Below are 20,039 nucleotides of genomic sequence, written 5' to 3' on the forward strand. Positions count from 1 at the left end.
GTGACAGATGATGTACAAATTAGCACAAAAACGAAGACAATTAAACGCAATTTTAAATTTAATTTAACAAAATAACAGAAACAGACCAAGTACGATATTTTCTTAAAAAAAACAATAAAGGAGGCTGTTGTTGTAAATAGTGTTTTTCATCATTTGATTATAAGTTTGACAATTAATAAACGTTTTCACGCGAAAATAATTCCGCTAACTCTTACAGACGTCTTTCAAAGTGTCGTTCTGTTTCTGTTATTTTGTTAAATTAATTTAATTCTACGTTTAATTGGCTTCTTTTAGTTCTCTAGTTAAATTAATAATTTTTAAAGCTTCGTTGTGCGAAATTTTTCAGGGTGGTCGGTTTTTTTTTGCCGGTCAGTGTACTATGGCTAAATTGTTATAAAATGTGTTGTAATTTTATTTAATTCGGTTTTTTATACATAATTGATTCAGTCCATCGTATTTTTTTACGTATTGCTAAAGGACCTTCATAAATATTGTTTAATCATTTTCATTTAAGTCTGATGCCGCCGTTGTCGTGATGTTCTGGAAATGATTGACTATTATTTCTTGATATACAAAATTCCATCGGAATTTTTGACAAATTTTAAATTTTTTATTTCGCCCAAATTAACTTTCCTACCTTTCCTATTCAAAGAAAAATTGATTTCCATGTTTTCGGTCAATTCTTAACTATATCAGAAGATATTGTGTATTTGTTGTGTTGCAATTTGTACCTAAATTAGTAAGAGTATCAGATTATCAACATCGACTGAAATCTCATAGCTTCATAGCTTACGTGCATTTCACTTAGTTTTGAGATACGGCAGTCTTGCATTAAGTGCACACGTAATGTTCCGAAATGCAATACAAACATTTTGATGAATTTGAGCTTTACGCAACTATTAAAAACCGTTTATACTTACATATACTAAAACTACCTTAACTTTTTTATGCATTAATGAAAAATTTAAGAATTCGGCAAATTTTGACTTATATATGCGTAGAGAGGTAGCTTGTAGAGATGGTAAGTTATGGTAGGGTGATAGGAATTAACGAGTAGAGACAGATAAAAACAAAAAATGATTTTCGTTTATTTTTCCCGATGTCCTTCAACGATGGAACGTACGTCCCACTGACGTCGTCGTCCCAATTTTCGAGTGATGTTACTTTGGGGGTTCAGAGTTGAACCAATTTGATGGTTGAGATGGTATCGGTGGTGATGCTTTGGGAAGTGCAGCTTTTCGGAGCTGTCGCTCCCTTTCTCAAGCCTCCCTATGACACCGAAATATATGCTTTTGGAGTCTCCCCTCTAGCATTCGATGACTCCGATCGTATGGGAAAACTGTAAAATCTTCTAAACAAAAAAAAAAAAAATTATAAAATTTACATACCATAATAAAAATATAACCTTACCCATGTCCTTGGGTATCTATTGGTTAATTCTGTTGATACTAGTTAATCAGTTGTAATCATTTCTTCCATGTGGTCTTGAATTTATATACGAAATTAATCCCTTCTTCTGCTCTTTTTCCCTCTCTACTTTTTATTTCAAGCTTACGATTCAGTTGTTTTTCTCTTCTCGAAAATGCAAGAGTTTCATTTTTCGCAGATATGTATGTAACATAATTCTCATATAAATAGGAACATTGTCAGCGGAAAATTAATAGTGTGTGCTCCGGCAAACAAGTTCAACGACGATAATGACTCTAGTACGAGGAGGGTAGAATAAGAACGGAGGGATAGTACGGTCGAAAAATGTGGCACCGACCGTCCGAAATCTAGACACCGTTTATGACGGTGTTTGGAATACGCGCTCGGCTAAACCACGCCCCCAGTTTCGAGAGAATCGCTAAACAGTGGCGGGCAAAGTTACTCAAGTTATACATTTATTACTTACTTATGAAAACTAAGTCTGTCTTTCACAAATTGTGTACTACCATTCCACGACTTACAAAGTTTGCAGTTCACCATGTTGAATTTTATAAAAACAAAACGGCTCAAAGTATAAACATACACAGCACGTGATGGAACAAAATAACTGAGATGTACGCCCATGGAGTACGATGGGCTTTTCTCGAGTTTGTAGCCAGCTTGCACATGCGCACAGTCGACAGACCGATCGTAAACGGTGTTTGCGGTAGCTGATTTTGTGCCAAAACCGTACCATTGAAAGCATACGACATGCTCCCTCCGTTCTTATTCTACCCTCCTCGCTCTAATAGTAGGATGTTGGAACCTGGCTGCTCGTTAATAGTGGTGGTGATGGTTGTTGCTATATATATAGAATTCCGCAGCAACAAACTATTCATTTCATCTAAACAATGTTCGGCTTAAACTGCACACTTATTCTATCAACCATTCTAATTCAGAAAGATTTTTATTTATTGAGTGATAGCAATGTTACTAATGTCTATCTACAAACTGTTGATAGTAATAAAGAATGTACCTTTAGAAAAATGTTAGAAATTAAAGAGGGACATGAACAACTACGTATGTTTTATTCAAAAAATGTATCTTCCTCGAACCAACTGCAATATCGGCTAGAGTCTTGAAAGACAACACTCGATGCAAGTCACCGAATTACACCATCATTAACCATTATAGTGGATACAAGAATTCTAGCAGCGCAAGTGTAACAGAATATTGTTGGCAAAACCATGGATATGGATATTTACGCCGGTAGGAGCAATTATTTTTGTAATCGTATTTTGTCTGTTACTTTATTTTAGTATTAATTTGTTTCAATTATTTTAGTAAATACAATACTTCAACAAATGTATGATTCAATCAAACAATTAGTTACTAAGCATTAATAGTTTTATTTAATGTCCTTTAACAGTAGAGTATAAAATGTTACTTCTGGACCATGGCATTTGGCGTGTTAAAAATCAGGGTTGAATCTTACAAATTTAGCTGTTTTCTCAAAAGTCAACAACCAAAAAAGGCAAAAAACCTCCCAAAAAGCATTAATTTTTATCCACCCCAAAAGTACCCAAATATCTGTAGACCACCAAAAATTGGGCACACGAAAAAATGGAGAATTCTACAAATTTAGTGTTTTTCCAAAAGTAAACAACCTAAAAAGTTCCAAAAAACTTAGAAAATGCCTTGTTTTTAAACACCCCAAAATGGCTTTCTATTTCTGGACCAGGGCATTTGGCGTCTTAAAAAACAGGACAGAATCCTACAAATTTAGCTGTTTGCTCAAAAGCAAACAACCGAAAAAGGCCTAAAACCTCTCAAAAAGCATTAATTTTAATGCACCCCAAAAGTACTCAAATATCTGTAGACCAGCAAAATTGGGAAAACGAAAAAATCATTAAAAATTACCCGAAAAGTGTTTACAAAACCTTTTCCCCAAACACGCCAAAAATCATTTTTCATTTCTGGACCAAAGCACGTGGCGCGTGTAGAAATCAACGGAAAACACTGAAAAGGACTTTTTAAATTCTCATATTTTCAAACATCCCTAAAATTAATCCAAAGATCCTAGAGGACCAAAACTGGGAACACAATAAAATCTTTGAAAACATCCATAAATATCCTTGTTATAGCCATCTCAAATTGTCAGTTATTTCTGGACCAAAGCAATTGGCGCGAGTAAAAACCAATTAAAATCAAAGATAACCATCCTAAAATTGTCATTAAATTCTGGACCAAAGCACGTAGCGCTTATAAAAAAGGAAAAACAATACCAAGGTCTATTCAAAAGAAAAAAGATCAAAACATTCCTCGTTTAAATTCGGACTACAATCCGATCTATTCTTACAGCATCTCCTCTTTCACGACAGCTTATACCGTTTATAGGTATGTGTCTATCGAGGAGAATCATCGGCACGACCATCAATCCTGAATTCGTCTTCGACGCATGAGCCTTTGGCGAATCAACAGGACAGGTCATTGTTGTTCGATATTACTGTAAGTCATGAATAGATGGAAGAATCCCAAAACCGAGAAATGTTTTGAGAATATTTGGCAGCACTCAGTTGTCCGTCAATCTTCGTGGGTCCTCAATCTCTATGGCCACTCGAGATCTCACCAGTTCAGATTTAAGAACAACTGCATTCTCAATAAAAAAAGGCTATGCTAATTTTGTTATTGATTTAAAAAAATTTAATTATTTATAGTGTACATAACAGGTATCTAAATTTATTTCTTAAAAATTTTGACTTTTCAGCGCTTTACTGAAACACTAAGATGGTTGAGCGCTCGTATGGTCTATAAACATCCTGCAAATATTTTTTTTCTGTTGTAGAAATCGTTCTTGTGCAATTTAACAATACTTTATAAAGTTTTAGCTACCTTTTTAGTTTGCATATTATCTAATTGAATACTAGCCTTATAATTTATAAGCATCGCTCAAAAAAACGTGATGAAATTTCGGTTCCTTGGCAATCTTTTTCTGTAATAGCGATTGTTCTTATTCAGACTAACAGTTATAATTTTATGTTGATTTAAAGCATTTGTATACTGTTGCGGCATGGTAGGTGGGTAGGGTATAAAAGAAAAGTAGCAGGGCGGTCCTTCTTGTCGCGAGAATGATCTTTAGTGGCAGACGAAAACTCTCGTCTGATGAGATTCTTTTATCTTTTTTTTGTTTCTTTTGTTGTAATAAACCAAGGATTTTAAATAAGTAGACAGGATTGCTCGATCCGTCGAATTATTCTGCCTCAGCGGCGTGACTGGATGACGTCACATGCCGACCTAATGCCGACCGGCTAGCTAGAGGAGCATTAATTTTATTGGTCTACCATTTAATGTAGAGGTGAGAATAAGACTAAAAAATGTGATTTTCTTTAACTATTGAACGGGTAACAATATCTACTTCAATATTACCATACGAGGATACAAAAAATGATTTAATTACTAGCTTCTAAATATGGTAATCTTTTAAGACAATTCAGAGAATTATTATTGACGAACAATATCGAACTGAAGCAGCATGTAAACAGTAGATATAACAGTATTACGTAGTGGGGTAGAAAAAAGTACTAAATAAGTACCTATGAAAAGTATAACTTTAAACAATTCAATTTCATAATCTGATTCTCCACTAGTCGTCAATAACCGAGTGAATAACGCTATAAAAAGTCCATTTTTTTATCCAAGGTATGTAGTTTATAGATTTGTAAAACGCGTTTATTTGGGGGCTAAAACTAATAGTGTAATAGTAAATTAAAGCAACATTACCTAGGTAAAATGGAACAGAGTTGTAAATCTCACTCTAAAATAAGTATATTTATATTAGTTTTGTTTTGTATGAGTAACTGTGATTAATCTTTGAAACCTGAATACTTTGGCAAATAAAATACTCATATTATTTTGTAAGTTTATTTAGTTTCCTACGTTTTTTTCGTTCTGTATCCGTATTTTGAGCAGATTGACTTGATTGACTTGCTCTTTTGCGACTCCTTTTCTCGATAAGTTTAATGTTCATATAGTTCATTCGTATTATCGTTCTTAATTTGCAAAATGCCCTAATGATATCCCTAGTAATCGTCGTTTCCCTTCGGTTTATTTTTGTGGTTAATTTTTCAACTATTCCTGAACATTTTTTTAATGCATCACCATGGTGCTGCTCAAAATAATTGTTCCACTTTTTAATCTTGGTATGCCAATCTCTTGTAGGCTGTATGAGACCACCATATGATAACTGTTGGACCCAAGACGTAAGGCTCCACTGGAACATATTTATCAGAATGTGAAAGAATTTTATGATGATGTATTTTTTTGTAAAATGAGTCAGCTGCGTTAAATTGTTGTTTTTATTATTTTTATTATTAATGTTAATTTAATTATACACGTATTGCATGGTAGGCATAGTGTGTTGGTTTTGATTCTTACGATCCTTAGCTTGTTAGTTATTTTTTTTATTTTTTTTTTTATTTTTAAGACCCACCACTGTCCCGGAAATGACCGGCATTCAGGCAAGACTTCTATCATTACGGGTACTAAGACCAAGTAATGATATGCATTGATTAGATTAACAGAACAACTTTCGAGATTCTAGAATTACAGCATACAAATTAGTCTGCTATTATTCTCTAATCTCACCCCATCCCCAAAAGTCCAGCGTAACTACCGACCATTTATCCGCGCATCACATGAAAAGTGACCTACACTACTCTGACCTACTGGTGCTAATCTAATCTGACTGACATAATCAGACTGTTCAAGAAACTTACGAACAATATGACATGTTCCTAACAAAACAGCTTTTTGAATTTTGACAATTATTGAATCATTCAAATGCAAAGACTTTAAATTCTCAACTAAGCTATTTGGAACTACACCTACATTAGAGATAACTAGGGGTAGAATTGAAATTTTTTTAAGATTCAACATGGATTTCATTTCTATCGATAATTGTAGATATTTTGAAATCTTGGTGTCGTATGTTTGAATAATGTTGTTTGTGTTAGGAATAGCAATGTCAATGAGAATGGCTTCGTTCGTGTGTTTTTTGATAAGTATGATGTCTGGTCTGTTAGCTGTAATGTTTAAGTCTGTAAGTATTGTGCGATCCCAGTATAATTTGTATTTGTTATTTTCAAGGAATGGAGACGGAATGTAAGTGTAATATGGTGTCGTATCTTCGATTAAGTTCATAAGTGTTGCTAATTCTTTGTGAATGATTTTGGCTGCGTTGTCGTGTCTAGCTTTGTAATCAGTTTGTGCTAGGATGCTGCAAGAAGAGATTATGTGCTGGATCGTTTCAGGTTTTGCTTTGCATAGGCGACAGCAGTCGTTTTTTATGTTCGGATCTTTGATGATGTATTTTCTATAATTCTTGGTATTGATTACTTGGTCTTGAATAGCAAACACAAATCCTTCTGTTTCGGCATACAAACTTGATTTTTTTAACCAAATCAATGACATCTTCTTATTGACATGATTTTCTTCTAAGTCTTTGTAGAATTTTCCATGTAGTTGTTTTTGTTTTAGCCCACTTATTATTTTATCTATTGTGTGGGGGGTGTGGATTTCTTCGGTGTTCGACAGATTTAAGGGTGTCTGGTTCAAATCTGCTCTTGTGATGGTGCGAAACATTTCATTTCTTTCCGCTCGTTTCAAGAAATACTTCTTCAAATCTGAGATTTGTCTCTGATATAAGTTTTCTAAGTTCTGGAAACCCCTTCCTCCATTCTGTCTTGGTAATGAGAATCTTTCAATCGACGATTTTGGGTGATGCCTTCTATACTGTGTGAAGATTTATTTTTAATTATTATTGATTTATATTGTCCTGTAATAGGGTTATCTGTTGGGCAATAAAGGTTATTATTATTATTATTATTATTAAGACGGTAACTGATAACTCTCTTGCTTTTTCTTATAAGTAAAATCACCGAGTGTAGGATCAGTGTTTCTAAATTTTTTTGCAAGATAGCCCGCGATATATTCCAAAGCATCGTTAGTTACTTCAGGACAACTTCTACTAACGTCAGTTGTATTCAGTTCCAATGAAGACGATGCATTTGAAGAAAATGAACTGCTGCTATTCTGGGTCGATTCGTTTTGTAATTCTTCGACTAATGCATCGGATATATCGATATTGACATTTTTTAGAACACTAGCCGATATATATTCCTCTGGAACTACATCGTGTGTGTTTACTTGACTGTCCAAAATGCCTGGATTTTTGCCCAAAATTATTAACCGCATCCTTTGAATGGCAGCGTTGGGTGTTGGATGTTCGTCTGGTCCTCGACTTCTTATTTGAAAAAAAAAAGTTTTCTAGACAATCTTGGTTTAGTTTGTGTGTGCAAATATATTTTAAACTGCCATAGGTAGATTTCAGTTCCAAAAAAAGTTGCTTAAGTGACTTTATAGACATCAAAATTCCTTTTTGAAAAGTTTGCAGGGTGTTCTTTCCAAGCGCACGCATATTTTTTGTTGTGTTGTACATTTTATCAAGACTTTCATCTTGTTCTTGTAAATGGGTTCCATATGCCAATTTTGTGGGAATATTAGCCGTTGACGTATAACTGTTAAATATGTCAAACCATAGGTTGACCATTTTTATAAATTCCGCTGTATTTTCGGCCAATTCTGGATCTCCTCCTGGCCTGTATCTTTTTAAAGCTTCTGCCACGGTATCAGATAATAACTGTGCTGCTAGACGAACTTTTTGTCTCTCGGTTTTTTCAGCTCTTACATGTTTCGCAGTAAGTTTATAACAAACATTAACTTTTTTGTCTGTATACTCCACTAAGCTCTCTAACGGTTTCTTATTGATGATAATATTTTCATCTAACTTGAAACCTGTGTCTAATAACCAGTTGCGGATCAATTTTAACAAATGCGGTGCATCTGCAAACATATAAATATTTTTATTTGTTTGAGGATGCTTAAATGACGTATTATTAATATCGACGCCCAACTGCTTCCAAAGCCCCACATTACTGCTGCCACAGTCGCTAACACATCCCACAACGTTGTAGTGTATTTTATAAAGTTCTGTAACTATATTTAAAAGTATCTCTTTAGTAATTCTTTGATCAAAACCAATAAACACAGGCTGCTTCCATTTGGAAAATAATCCGCGAGCCATAACGACTTGTAATTGGCTATGTGGACCAATTATTTTATCTGAAGCGACGTTGTATTCATATAAAGATTTAACTTTGACTTCATCAAATGCCAGCACAACCGTTTTCTCAAAATCAGACATCTTTTCACCAGCTAAAGATAAAAACCGTAAAATTTCTTTTAATATTCCTTCATCCAAACTTATTTTTAAAGCCCATCTTCTGAATGTTAATAAACCAGGTAGGAGATAGTTTAATGTATTTTTTACGTATACGTACGCTTTCTTGCTATAATACCTTAGGGTAAAAGCAGCTGAAATTTCATTGGATGTCCAATTAACTCGTTTTTTCTTGTTTAACAATAGAGCAACTTGATTCTGCGTTAATATTTTCTTCAAAACATCTTCTGCTTCGGATTTTTTGGCCTTTATATGATGGTTACCGCAACTGCTTAAGGAGATTTTTAAACGTTTTTTCTTATAGTACTGCACTTGCGAGTTCAATAGTTTTATTTTTTGTTTATATTTTTCTTCCATGCGTTCATATTTAACTTTTAGGTTGTTATATTGATGAAATCACTTATCGTCTTCTTTGTTGTGTGATGTGGAAGGCTGAGAAAAAAATTCAGTGGGAAAAGTTCGGTCCGGGATTGCAGTTTCTTCAATGTCAGTTTTTGATTCTTGTATTTTGTGTTCCGCTAAAATATTTTCAACCTCTTCCTTTTTTTCTCTCTTTTTATATCTGTTTGCACGGTTAGAGGAAAAACTAGGGTCTCCATGTTCTTGTGTACCTTTATGCAGACTTGGTAAATTTAAAACTGGAACAGCAGTTTGTTTCAAGATTTTCTTCTGTGGCAAACCTTAAAAAGAGCATTATGTTTACGATTATTTTCTGCAGATAAGCTTGGTTTAAAACCTAGTAATTCATTTTGCAGATCTCGTTCATAGTCTTGCTGCGTAAAATGAGTAGAACAAATTACGCTAGTGTTAGGATTCATCTTGTCGGCCCTTTTACATCATCGAATCCACTCATTTCTAATTGTAGAAGAAGTCAAATTGTTTCCCTGAGGAAATCTGTGATATATAACTTTTAGGCCTTTTTTTTTCGTCTCAATCAAACTATTATTGCAACCGAATACGGCGCATCGCATTCCCGGCATTTTGAAATTATGCTTAAGTTGAGTAGGGACCCTATTAAAACAAACTACATATTTTTTAATCATTTCATAAAATATAAAATGAATTTTGTAAATTCATTTTCAAACAGATTTCAAATCAATAATATTGTGTCTGTTGTTTCAAACAAATAAAAAATGAATAAAAATCACGATTTACCTAATAAAGAATTTTTTCTAACCAGCAAAATGTACAACCAAATGATTGCACAAAGAAAATACGAATTAAAACAACTGTAATTAAGTATTAATTAAAGTAATGCAGTGAAATATCATAGCAGTACTCGTTTAAACGCGTTTAAACACTGTTGTCGAGCGACAAACTTCCGACCAGCGTTGTTCCAACAGTAACTTTCTTGAGTACGAGTTGGCAATGCGTTGGGTACTAGATTTGACACTTGGGGACTAGAATATTAAAAAAAGCGCGAAATTCAAAACAAAAGTTTATTACACAATAAAAAATTAAACAATTTTCTAACGACAAAAACATAACAAATACTAAAATAAATCATCTTCCAACACTTCGTTATTTAAACTATTTAAATTTAACATATTACTTGTAGGTTGCCAAGTAAAACAATTGTCACCTTCAGATTTCAGCAATGCCTTTGCTTGCAAAAGACTATCGCATGTTTTAATGAGCAGTCGGTTTCTGGTTTTATTTTTAATTAGATTTAATTGCGAAAAAACTCTTTCAGCCGCTGCTGATGAATGAGGTAAACACATAACGCACGTAACAACTTTCAATAAATTTGGAAACAAATATTCATTTAAACGATTTTTCATTTTTCCTACCTTGCACCAAAAATCACACATTTCCCAATCCTTAATTTTTATAATCTCTTCAGTTTCACTAATTAATCTGTACTCAAAATCCAATATTTCTAAATCAATTTCAAGTTGAGGAAAAATAGTTAACGTTTCAGAAATACTGTTATATTCTCCGCTACATACTACATGAGGATCGAATTTTCTGGCAAATTTTAAAATTGGATCTGCAAAATCAAATCTCTGTAGAATTTGTTTTGATAATTCAATATAAAATTCTAGTACTCTGCATTTAAAATTACGTAACTCGGCTTTATCTATTTCATTAGAAGTATTTCTTATGAAGACAGCAGTTTTTGCTCCACAATATATTTCATCGGGCGCTAAGTAATGAGATGGATTGTGGACATTTATTTTGTGAAGTTCGACTTTTTTTAAATGTCAGCTTTCAAAAATGATTTGCAAATAACTTTAAATAAACTCGTTATTCTTTCCAGTAAAACATGAACTTTCGGGGTTTCGCTCTGAAATTCTAAATTAAGTTTATTGATTACTTCTAAAACGTAACTTAAAAACAAAAAGTATAACTTATATACAGGGTTTTTTAAAGCAGACAAAATCGTTTGTGCATTGTGTACGCGGTCTTCTAATGCCGCCCTGGTAAAAAATAATGTTAATGAATTCCAATGATCTAAAATCCTATTTACAGATTGTCCAAGTGACAACCATCTTGTCTGGCTCGGCCGCAAGAGAGCTTGTGGTGCCTCTTGACAAAAAATTTCACACTCTCTAAATTCTTGAAGGCGTTTTGAACTATTAGAAAAATAATTATATACATCTCTGCAAAACTGCTCGACTGTACTTGGCAAACGTTCACAAGCACGAGAAGAACATAGTGCAAATGAGTGGCAAGTGCAACCAATAGCAATAATATTTGGATTTTCTTTTTTAAAAAGAGCTTTCAGCCCATTAGTTTCTCCCATCATGACATAACAATTATCACTTCCAAATCCAATCATGTTAGAAAATGGAATTGCATGTTCAATAAATATAGAATTTTTAATTGACTCAAAAAGAGCATTTGCTGTACTTGACTCTACTTCAATTAATTTAAAAAACTGATCGGTAACTTTAAAATTTACAACTGAACGAACTACAATAGCTAAACTTTTTTTAACTCCGATATCAGTGGTTTCATCTAAAATAAGTGAAAACTTGCCTTGCTTTAATTCCCTGATTATTGATTCATTGTAACTAGGCGCAATGACAGAAGTACAAAGTTGTGTCGCTTTCTTTCTTTTAAATCCCAACTTTTTGCAAGTTGTACAATTGGGGCAAACAGAACTAAACAATTCCGTGAGATGATCAGCTAATGAAAAAGGTAAGTTATGTTCTGCCAGAAAGATAACAATTTTCAATTCCGCTTCTCTTATGACTCGTTCTGTAGAATTTTCAGCTTTTTTAAAAAACGATTCCACTTTTGGAATTACCGCCGCTGCTTTCATTTTCATTTGATGTGATTTTGAATTTTCGTGTCTTGTTAAGTGCGATATGCTCCCAACTATTGTCACATTACAAACAATACATCTTGATTCTATTTCATTTTTTTCTTCGACCCACTTGAATGACTCTTTCCAGGTATGCTTGAATTTCTGCGTATAAATTTTTCGCTTTTTTATATTACGTGAATTATTGTTGTCTTCATCACAATCAGTTTCTGCAGTTTCTGTGTTAGTTTCTAATAATTCTAATTCCTTAGGCAACTCTTGAGTGTCATCAGTCTCCGTACTTTCAATTTCAACATTTTGGTTCTCAGTCTCAGGTTTCTTGGTACGTATCACAAATCTGATATAAAATTATTTTATTATAGTCAAATTGAAATAAAAATCACTGATTTTACCTATCCATTTTGCAACAGAAGTTTTAACTTTATTTCATACCTATTATCACAGTGCGAGTTGCGAGGTTATGGGTTGAACCAACACGTTGAACGCAGGTTGAACGCGTTGACGTAAAGTTTTAAACCACATACATTACGCTTACGCTATTTTCTATGGCCCGTACGCACGAACGCACGGCACTTCCAAAGAGCTCCTTTTCCTATGCAGTACAGTAAGAGAGAGACATATAGTAAATAGAAATAGATAGCAATTTTCATTTTGCGACTGAAATAAAATACAGCAAATTACTTACTTTTAGGTACTAGAATTGCTTGGATGAGTACTAGAGTACTAAACGACTAAGGAAAGTACTAGTTTTAGTACCAAAGTACTAACTTGCACATCGCTGCTTCCAACTCAGGTCTGCGTGCTACGTCACTACGGACGATAGGTAGGAGTGGGGCGACATATACACAAGGTATAGCGATCGAGCAATCCTGTCTACTTATTTAAAATCCTTGGTAATAAACTACGCATTGTTATGATTTTACATCGTCTGTAAGTGTAATAGCTGAAAAAAGTCGAAAATATACTAAATGTGTATTAATTGAAACACTGCTAAAGATATCCAATGTTTTATTACGTAAATTAATTTGCTTCATTATTTGTTTCATCTTTAAATTTAACTTGAGAAATAATTTCTAAATTCTTCATCTGCTGTTTAACTTCATTCTTGACCAACGCCGCTATTTCACTTCTAATAATATTTGCAATATCTTTTCTTAATTGTTTTACTTCATTATTATTAGTAGTAATATCTTTTCTTAGTTGTTTCAAATCATTATTATAAGTATTAAAATTAACCTCCATTTTTTTTAAGACAGACATTAATGAAGCCTTTTCTTCTTTTAATGTTGCGTGTGCCTCGTTATATTTGCTTTCCCACGTAGCAAGCTGTAAAAATAAGCATATAATAACACAAACGCATAAAGACGAAGACACGTAACGAGACAGACACATAGACAGACATAACGAATGATCTGACAACGCAGCTCATAGATTCGCTATAGCATAATAAAAGGTTTTGCAGGGAAATGTTTGTAGCACGACCTGCTAGATGAAAATGCGTCTATTAACGTATTACGTCCCGCTCAACCTGCACAACACGGTGTAGATGTCGCGAGTACACACCGGAAGCCATCAAATGACGCTAACATGACAAGGAGACCCTAACCTAAGATTTTTTGTGTCGAATGACGCTTCAAAAACAAACGAACCTCAAGTGTCACTCGGCTTGTCAGTTTGACAGAAATTGGTGTGTGCGAGCGCCACGTAACGGAAAAAATTGCGAATCCCCGAAGTCAAAAAAACAATGAAATTTGCGATATTGAAGAGCCGCTAAGACGCACTTACATCTAGCAGGTTGTGGTTTGTAGTAATCAAAAGTTCTGTGTTAATAATGTCACGTGTGAGTCGTGTTTTCTGTATACTTCGGTACACTCAGCTAAACTAGAGGTTATAAAGTTAAATTGATGAAAAAAAAGTAAATTTTCAATTAGGAAACGGAACTCATCAATTTTATTAGTTAATTTCCATCAAACCAATATAGGGGAATGCCGTGTTTGTATTGCTAAAGGCTTTTTTTCGCGAGTTCGCGTTGAAGTGAAAGTCACAACGGTTACTTAACCGGTCCGTTTTTGCGACATACGGTAATTGAGGGGAAGGTGTTGTGATGTCATAGAAAGCCGTCATCGTTTAGAACCGTGTTATGATTTCAGTAACCCTGCTCAAGAGGTGGGTTACAAAATAGCGGTTATGAAAAGTGAGGTTACATGGTGCATGTTGTAAGATTTTACCGACAATAATGGGTGAAGAGAAGTTGGTTGAAATTTCGATAAATCACGAGGGGGAGGATTTTTTAGCATTTGTCAGATTGGAAACTGCAAATGTATTGTTGAATGGTGAGTGTTGATGTTGTAAAACATAACAATAATAATTATTATCTTTGTAATTAGATCCAGAGGCAGCTTCAAACTATGTTAGAAAACATCAAGGTTAGTTAATAGAGAACAGGTTACCACATAAACGAGTATGTGGGCAAAATCGCTTACGGGGGAGGAGAGGTGTCAGCCCCATGTGACGTCAAAATGAGGTTGGTATTACTTGGGAATTTTTAGTAACTTGTAATTTTGAGTTGGTGTGACCGATCAGCTGATGCCTTTAAACTGTACGATCTGTACCGCTAATTCTGACGTTTGGTGTTAGTACTGCGACTCGTGTAACCCCATTTTGCCTCGTGTTTAAATTTATTTGTGTTTAAGCTAAAATGAAATGTTTTGATATATTACTAGAAAGGAAAAAGTAAACCAGTAAATGCAGATTTTCAGATTTTTTTGCATAAAAAAAATCAGTTAATAGTGTCGCATTTGTTATTTTCAAGTTCTACTGGCAGCAAAACATTTTTCTTGAGGTTTATTAAATTGTTCTTTACACAGGATTGAAATTTGCGAAGTAGAAGCGGTCACTTGATTAAAAGTTTCCGTTTTTAGTGCGTTACTCGAGTATTTAAAACGGGCAATTTTCGCGCCATTTGAGAGCCCCTTGTGACGTATCAATATGGCATCCCAATGTGGCAACCTTATCTATTAAATGACTTTGAGAAAACATCTTATTAGCGAACAACAAAATGCACAACACTCAGATAGTAATACTGGTGTCATCAGTGTGTGGTCAACAAAAAGGCCAAGTGTAAAAGACAGTAAGGCTACAGAAATATTCCTGGAATTACGCCAAAAATATGCCCACGAATTTGATGACAAAAAGCATGTGAAAACGCAATTATGGGGCAAAATTGCTCGTGAGATGTATGCATTGGGATTTGATGTGGGCACTGAACGTGATGCAGTTGAGAAACTACGACAGAAGTTTTCCAACCTCCAGAAGCAATACATGAAACATGTCTCGCATATGAAACGGACTGGCGAAGAAAAAAAAGAACCGCCGCCATTCTTTTCAGAAATGCATGGTATCATGAGCAATAAACACAAAAGTGACCCCAAAAATTTACAAGACACTCTAGAAGCCTGTAGTAGTAGTTCAGTACAAGAGAGTGAAACTGATGATCTATTAGCCCCACAGTCGCCTTCGTCATGTGATCAAGAAAAGAAAGAAATGATAAAAAATAGATTCTCATTGAACAAGATTAGAAAGTCATCCACTTCAAATGTCCAATTAATTAATCTGATGCAAACGCAACATGAAGATGACAGAACAGAGAGGAGGGAGCAGTTTAACCGTTTAGAAAAATTATTGCAACAGCAGAATGAACAACGAGAAAGGCTACTAAACACGTTCTCACCCTAACTGATGTGGACCTCACTTGTTCTCATTTTATTTTGTTTAGAAAAGTAGATATTAGTATTTTTGTTAAATGAAGAACATATACTTTTTTTTTATATATATATTTTTATTGTTCAGTTACATTAATATATCATATTATATATTATTCTCATTAACATTATTCATTAAATACCTTGCTATATCATTTCTCTTATGTCGTCGCTCTTGTCTCGCTAACGCTCCTCCGTCTTCTTTGCGTCTCTCCGGAACTCACCTGCGGCCTTGGTCGCAGCGTAGGTGTACTTCTTGAACTCATATTATTGGATCTAACATAAAGAAAGATTAAGATCATAAAGAAATATTACACATAGAGGTCGCTAAAAAGTATGGATACAGCTAAATATTTTCAGAACGGTTTAGCAGAGCTCATTGAAATGTAGGATACAGTTGGAGTTTTTTTTTCAATTTTTTACCATCAATTATTTTGAAAATGCAAGGCTAACTTTTTTAAATGGTACGGGCGATCAGATTTGTTATTAAAAAAAAACACATTTTTTTCTGAATTCATTAATGTAACACATGCCCATCTTTATTTTTATGAAAAATAAATAAATAAATAAAAATTCAAAGATACAATTCTGGAAAAGTAAAAGAAAATGGGTTCTCTTTCAGTTAAATGTGTTATTTTTACAATTATCATTAATTTTTATTTATTTATTGGTCAACGTTCAGGCGGCAAAGAACTAAAGATAGATAAAGACAACATTTCCAAGTGCTAACAAAATTTTACATTTTTTTAAATTTTGTTCGATAATTTTTTTAAAAGTTTCGATTAAAATAAGATAATTATGCATCACAGAACTCAGAAAAAATTTTCTTATCAAAAATATTAAAATTGACCCTTCATGCCATTAAAAAAAAATCAAGTTAGACTTGTATCCCCAGAACAAATGAAGATGGAAATTTGAAAAACATCCTAGATGATGGAATTTAATACTTTTAACCATGTACCAAATTTCAACAAGTTTTGTTAATATTTAACTGTATCCACACTTTTTATCGACCCTGTATATACACTAATTATAAACAGGAATTAATCTAAAGGTAAATTTTCAAGCTGTTAAAAGCATGACAAACTAGTTGAAGTTGCATGTTCAAAATACCGATTTATATTCTAACAAAAAAGTAAACTGAAAAATCTTTTTTATCACAATTAATAGCTATCATCATCAATGGCTTGCTGGATATGTAGTGGCATATTATACAGGTTGATTCCAGTATGACCTTTCGAACTTTGATAGATGATTAAGGATGAGAATCTGAATAAAAAAGTCTTATACTAAATTCTCGACAAATTTTACGTTTAAGCGCTTGTTCAACAGCGGAAACGAAAATCTGGATTTTTTTTTTGACAAATTGTTAACAAACTTTCGTTTCCTGTTATATGCAAACAATTTGGAAATAAAAAAGAAAACATGAGATACCACAACTAAATAAAATTTTTACAATAAATTAAGAAATGACCAATACTAAAGACAACAAAATTGTAGCAGAATATTATACACCTTTAAAAACAAGACAACAATCTGACCTCCAGCAATTTAAAAATAGTCACAAATCTTTTACCCAAGATAAAAAACTAAATATACCAAAAAATATCAATGAAGTAACTCAAATGAGAAATCGTAATTTTGCTATTGAATATCTCAATTCGACTGTAAATAAAAAACTAACAAAGACAGAATTTTGCAAATCTAAAAATATTTCTAGAAATTCCCTAAATATGGGATTAAGTTCAGTTGGAATTCAGATTGCATGTAAGACGAGAACAAATGAGAACAAACGGGAACAATCCGAGACAAAAGAGAACAAATCGGAACAATTGGGAAGAAAAGAGAGAAAAAATAAAATAAAAAATAAAAAAATATTCGATAATGTAGAACATAAAGCAGGTAGTCGTAAACATATAAGTTTAGATGAAGAAGCAGATAAATTGATTAGTAAATCTTTAGAAACTTTTCAGTCATAAATGGACAAATTAGTTTCATACATTCCCAACGATGAGAAAGAAAAATGGAAAAAAGATTTAAAACCTATTATTACTGAAATAGACAGATTAGAAGATGGAGCAAAAATAGTTGGTTTCAAACAAGAAGTAGTAGATAAATATATTGCAAGAAAAACAGCTAATTTGTTCCTTGAACCATTAATTATGACAGACTGTGAACTAGAATCCGCTAATAATAAAATCGATGAATTGGAATATAAATTAGACAACTACAATAATTATGATCCTAAGAAATTAGCAGAATTAAGAAACAAAACAGTAGTAATACCATCAAACATCGATGATGTAAAGAAAAGAACTCTCAAAATATTTGAGAGAGTAGTACTAAAAATATGAGAGCAATAAATGGAAAAACTCAAAAATTGTAAATTAAATGGAAAGTACTGTATTCAAGAATTTAAATATATTCAATGAAGAATATCCAAAATTCAGAAAAAAGTTTTCAAGTCTTATTCAACAAGTTAATAAATTAAAAATTATTATTGTTATTCTTACGTTTATTATCGTAGTTGTTATTATTGTTTTCTTAATTTATTACTTCAATGCTAATAAAAAATACCGATTTATTCAACATTGTCCATGAACGTACCTATGATGATACAAATACGTGTCCATAAGCTAATGTATCTGTAGAATTAGGTAAAAGGTATTGTCACGTGCCCCCAAAAATCTTCAAAAAAAGAACCCACACTCCGAAAAAAATAAAACTTCAAAAATTTTAGAAAAAACTTAAGATCTATTTATTTGAAATAACCGAAATAAATTTACAAAAAAAAGGAACTACTCACCTACTACTCGTGTTGTCGCCGTGGGCCACCACACACACTCTGCCTTCCGGAGCTCCGGCACGAGCCCAGGAAGACTCCCTCGTGCTGAGCTTGCAAAATCACAGTTCATCAATCTATGGCAAGCTCAGCATTATGGTCTCCCCGGTCTCCCGCCGTAACTCGCGGCTAGGCCATTTCCCGAAGAGAGGAATGTCGAAACTTTAAAACTCAAAAAATCTAATGTGACATATCCCCCCTCTTCGAAAAATCGCCGGACCCACGGCGATTAAAATAAGTTTACTAACAAAAATGTAAAATATATAAAAACGCTAAAATCTAAAATACATATGATCACAATTCATTTAAAAGTCCAAAATTTAAAACAACTGAACAAAATAAAAAAAAAAATTACTATGTAAATATGAGAACACTTTAAAAACAAAAAAAAAAGTTCCTGGAAGCGGAGTAACAGTCATGGACAACCTTTTGATGATAACACAATGTCACTATGCACTTTTTCTTGAAGAAGAGTTCGTTGTGTATACCGGGTTTAGTTAACCAACGTCCGTGGTAATCAAGGCTACTGGAAAGCTCACCGTCAGCACTAACACTCACAGTCACAGTTCCCAGGGGTTTACTGATAGTTCTCCAACGACAGCCCGTGGTACGGACGTGGTCACTTGGATTACGGACATCTCTGAATGGTGGTTGTGAACGGCGAAAATCTCAAAACTAGTGGAGTGTGAACCCCCATTGCTTGGGATATGTAGGTGGTGCTAGTAGATGATGATATGTTAGCGCCGGTAGCGAGATGGTGCTGTGTATGAGGTGGCATATTCGTGAGGTGTGAGATCTTGACGTTACCCGGCTTGTGGTGGCGGTATGGCGACATAGTGGTGTTTGGTGTGTAGTGTGTAGTTGCTTAGTGCCGAAGTAAAGGTTGTCCATCTAAACTCAGCTTGCAGGCCATTATGGTTATCCAGTCCAGGATATCACAACCGAAAACAAATACAAAAGTGTAAGTGTAAGTGACATTTATGAATTAATGGAACTATAAATAAAAACAGTGGTTAATTGATTAAAAATAATAAAAATTAATTGGTAAAATACAACGGTATAACCCAGGACACTGTTCTAAATTAAGGTAGAACACTAAATATAAATACAAAATTTCTATGAGTGGTTATAAGTTATCTGAAATTAAACTTTACTTATTACGTATTATTGAATTTGGAGTGATCACTCAAAACTTTTTAGGTACCAAAATAAATGTAAACGAGGCAATTTTAGAAACACACTTTAAAGTTAACAAGACATTTATCTATGAGTTTTACGATACTCACAGCGTAAATCTCCTGAAAATTTAAACTGCATTCAGTGAAATGTCGACACTGTTGCCTTGTTGAAATCTTTCAAAATTTTCTTGGTCGCCAAAATCTATTGTAAAGCGATTCGAATCTGTGCCGGAGGAATTCCTCAAAGTGCTGGTCCTACTGCGACGGCGCGACAGTAGGTACC

The 20,039-nt window shown here is 33.6% G+C and overlaps 2 long non-coding RNA genes across 2 annotated transcripts in view; both read left to right on the plus strand.

Annotated features, from left to right (window-relative positions):
• Nucleotides 1–20,039, plus strand: part of LOC135125748 (uncharacterized) — a 164,810-nt gene that overhangs the window by 104,309 nt on the left and 40,462 nt on the right. The gene's annotated exons all lie outside the window — the stretch shown is intronic.
• Nucleotides 14,055–14,374, plus strand: LOC135125826 (uncharacterized). The gene is made up of 3 exons (XR_010279975.1): nt 14,055–14,141; nt 14,197–14,308; nt 14,363–14,374. It is a non-coding gene; the product is annotated as an uncharacterized LOC135125826 (long non-coding RNA).

This window comes from Zophobas morio, unplaced genomic scaffold, assembly GCF_036711695.1.
Source record: "Zophobas morio isolate AGI-343-1 ecotype UQ-CSIRO unplaced genomic scaffold, CSIRO_AGI_Zmor_V1 ptg000009l, whole genome shotgun sequence".
Taxonomy (NCBI): domain Eukaryota; kingdom Metazoa; phylum Arthropoda; class Insecta; order Coleoptera; family Tenebrionidae; genus Zophobas; species Zophobas morio.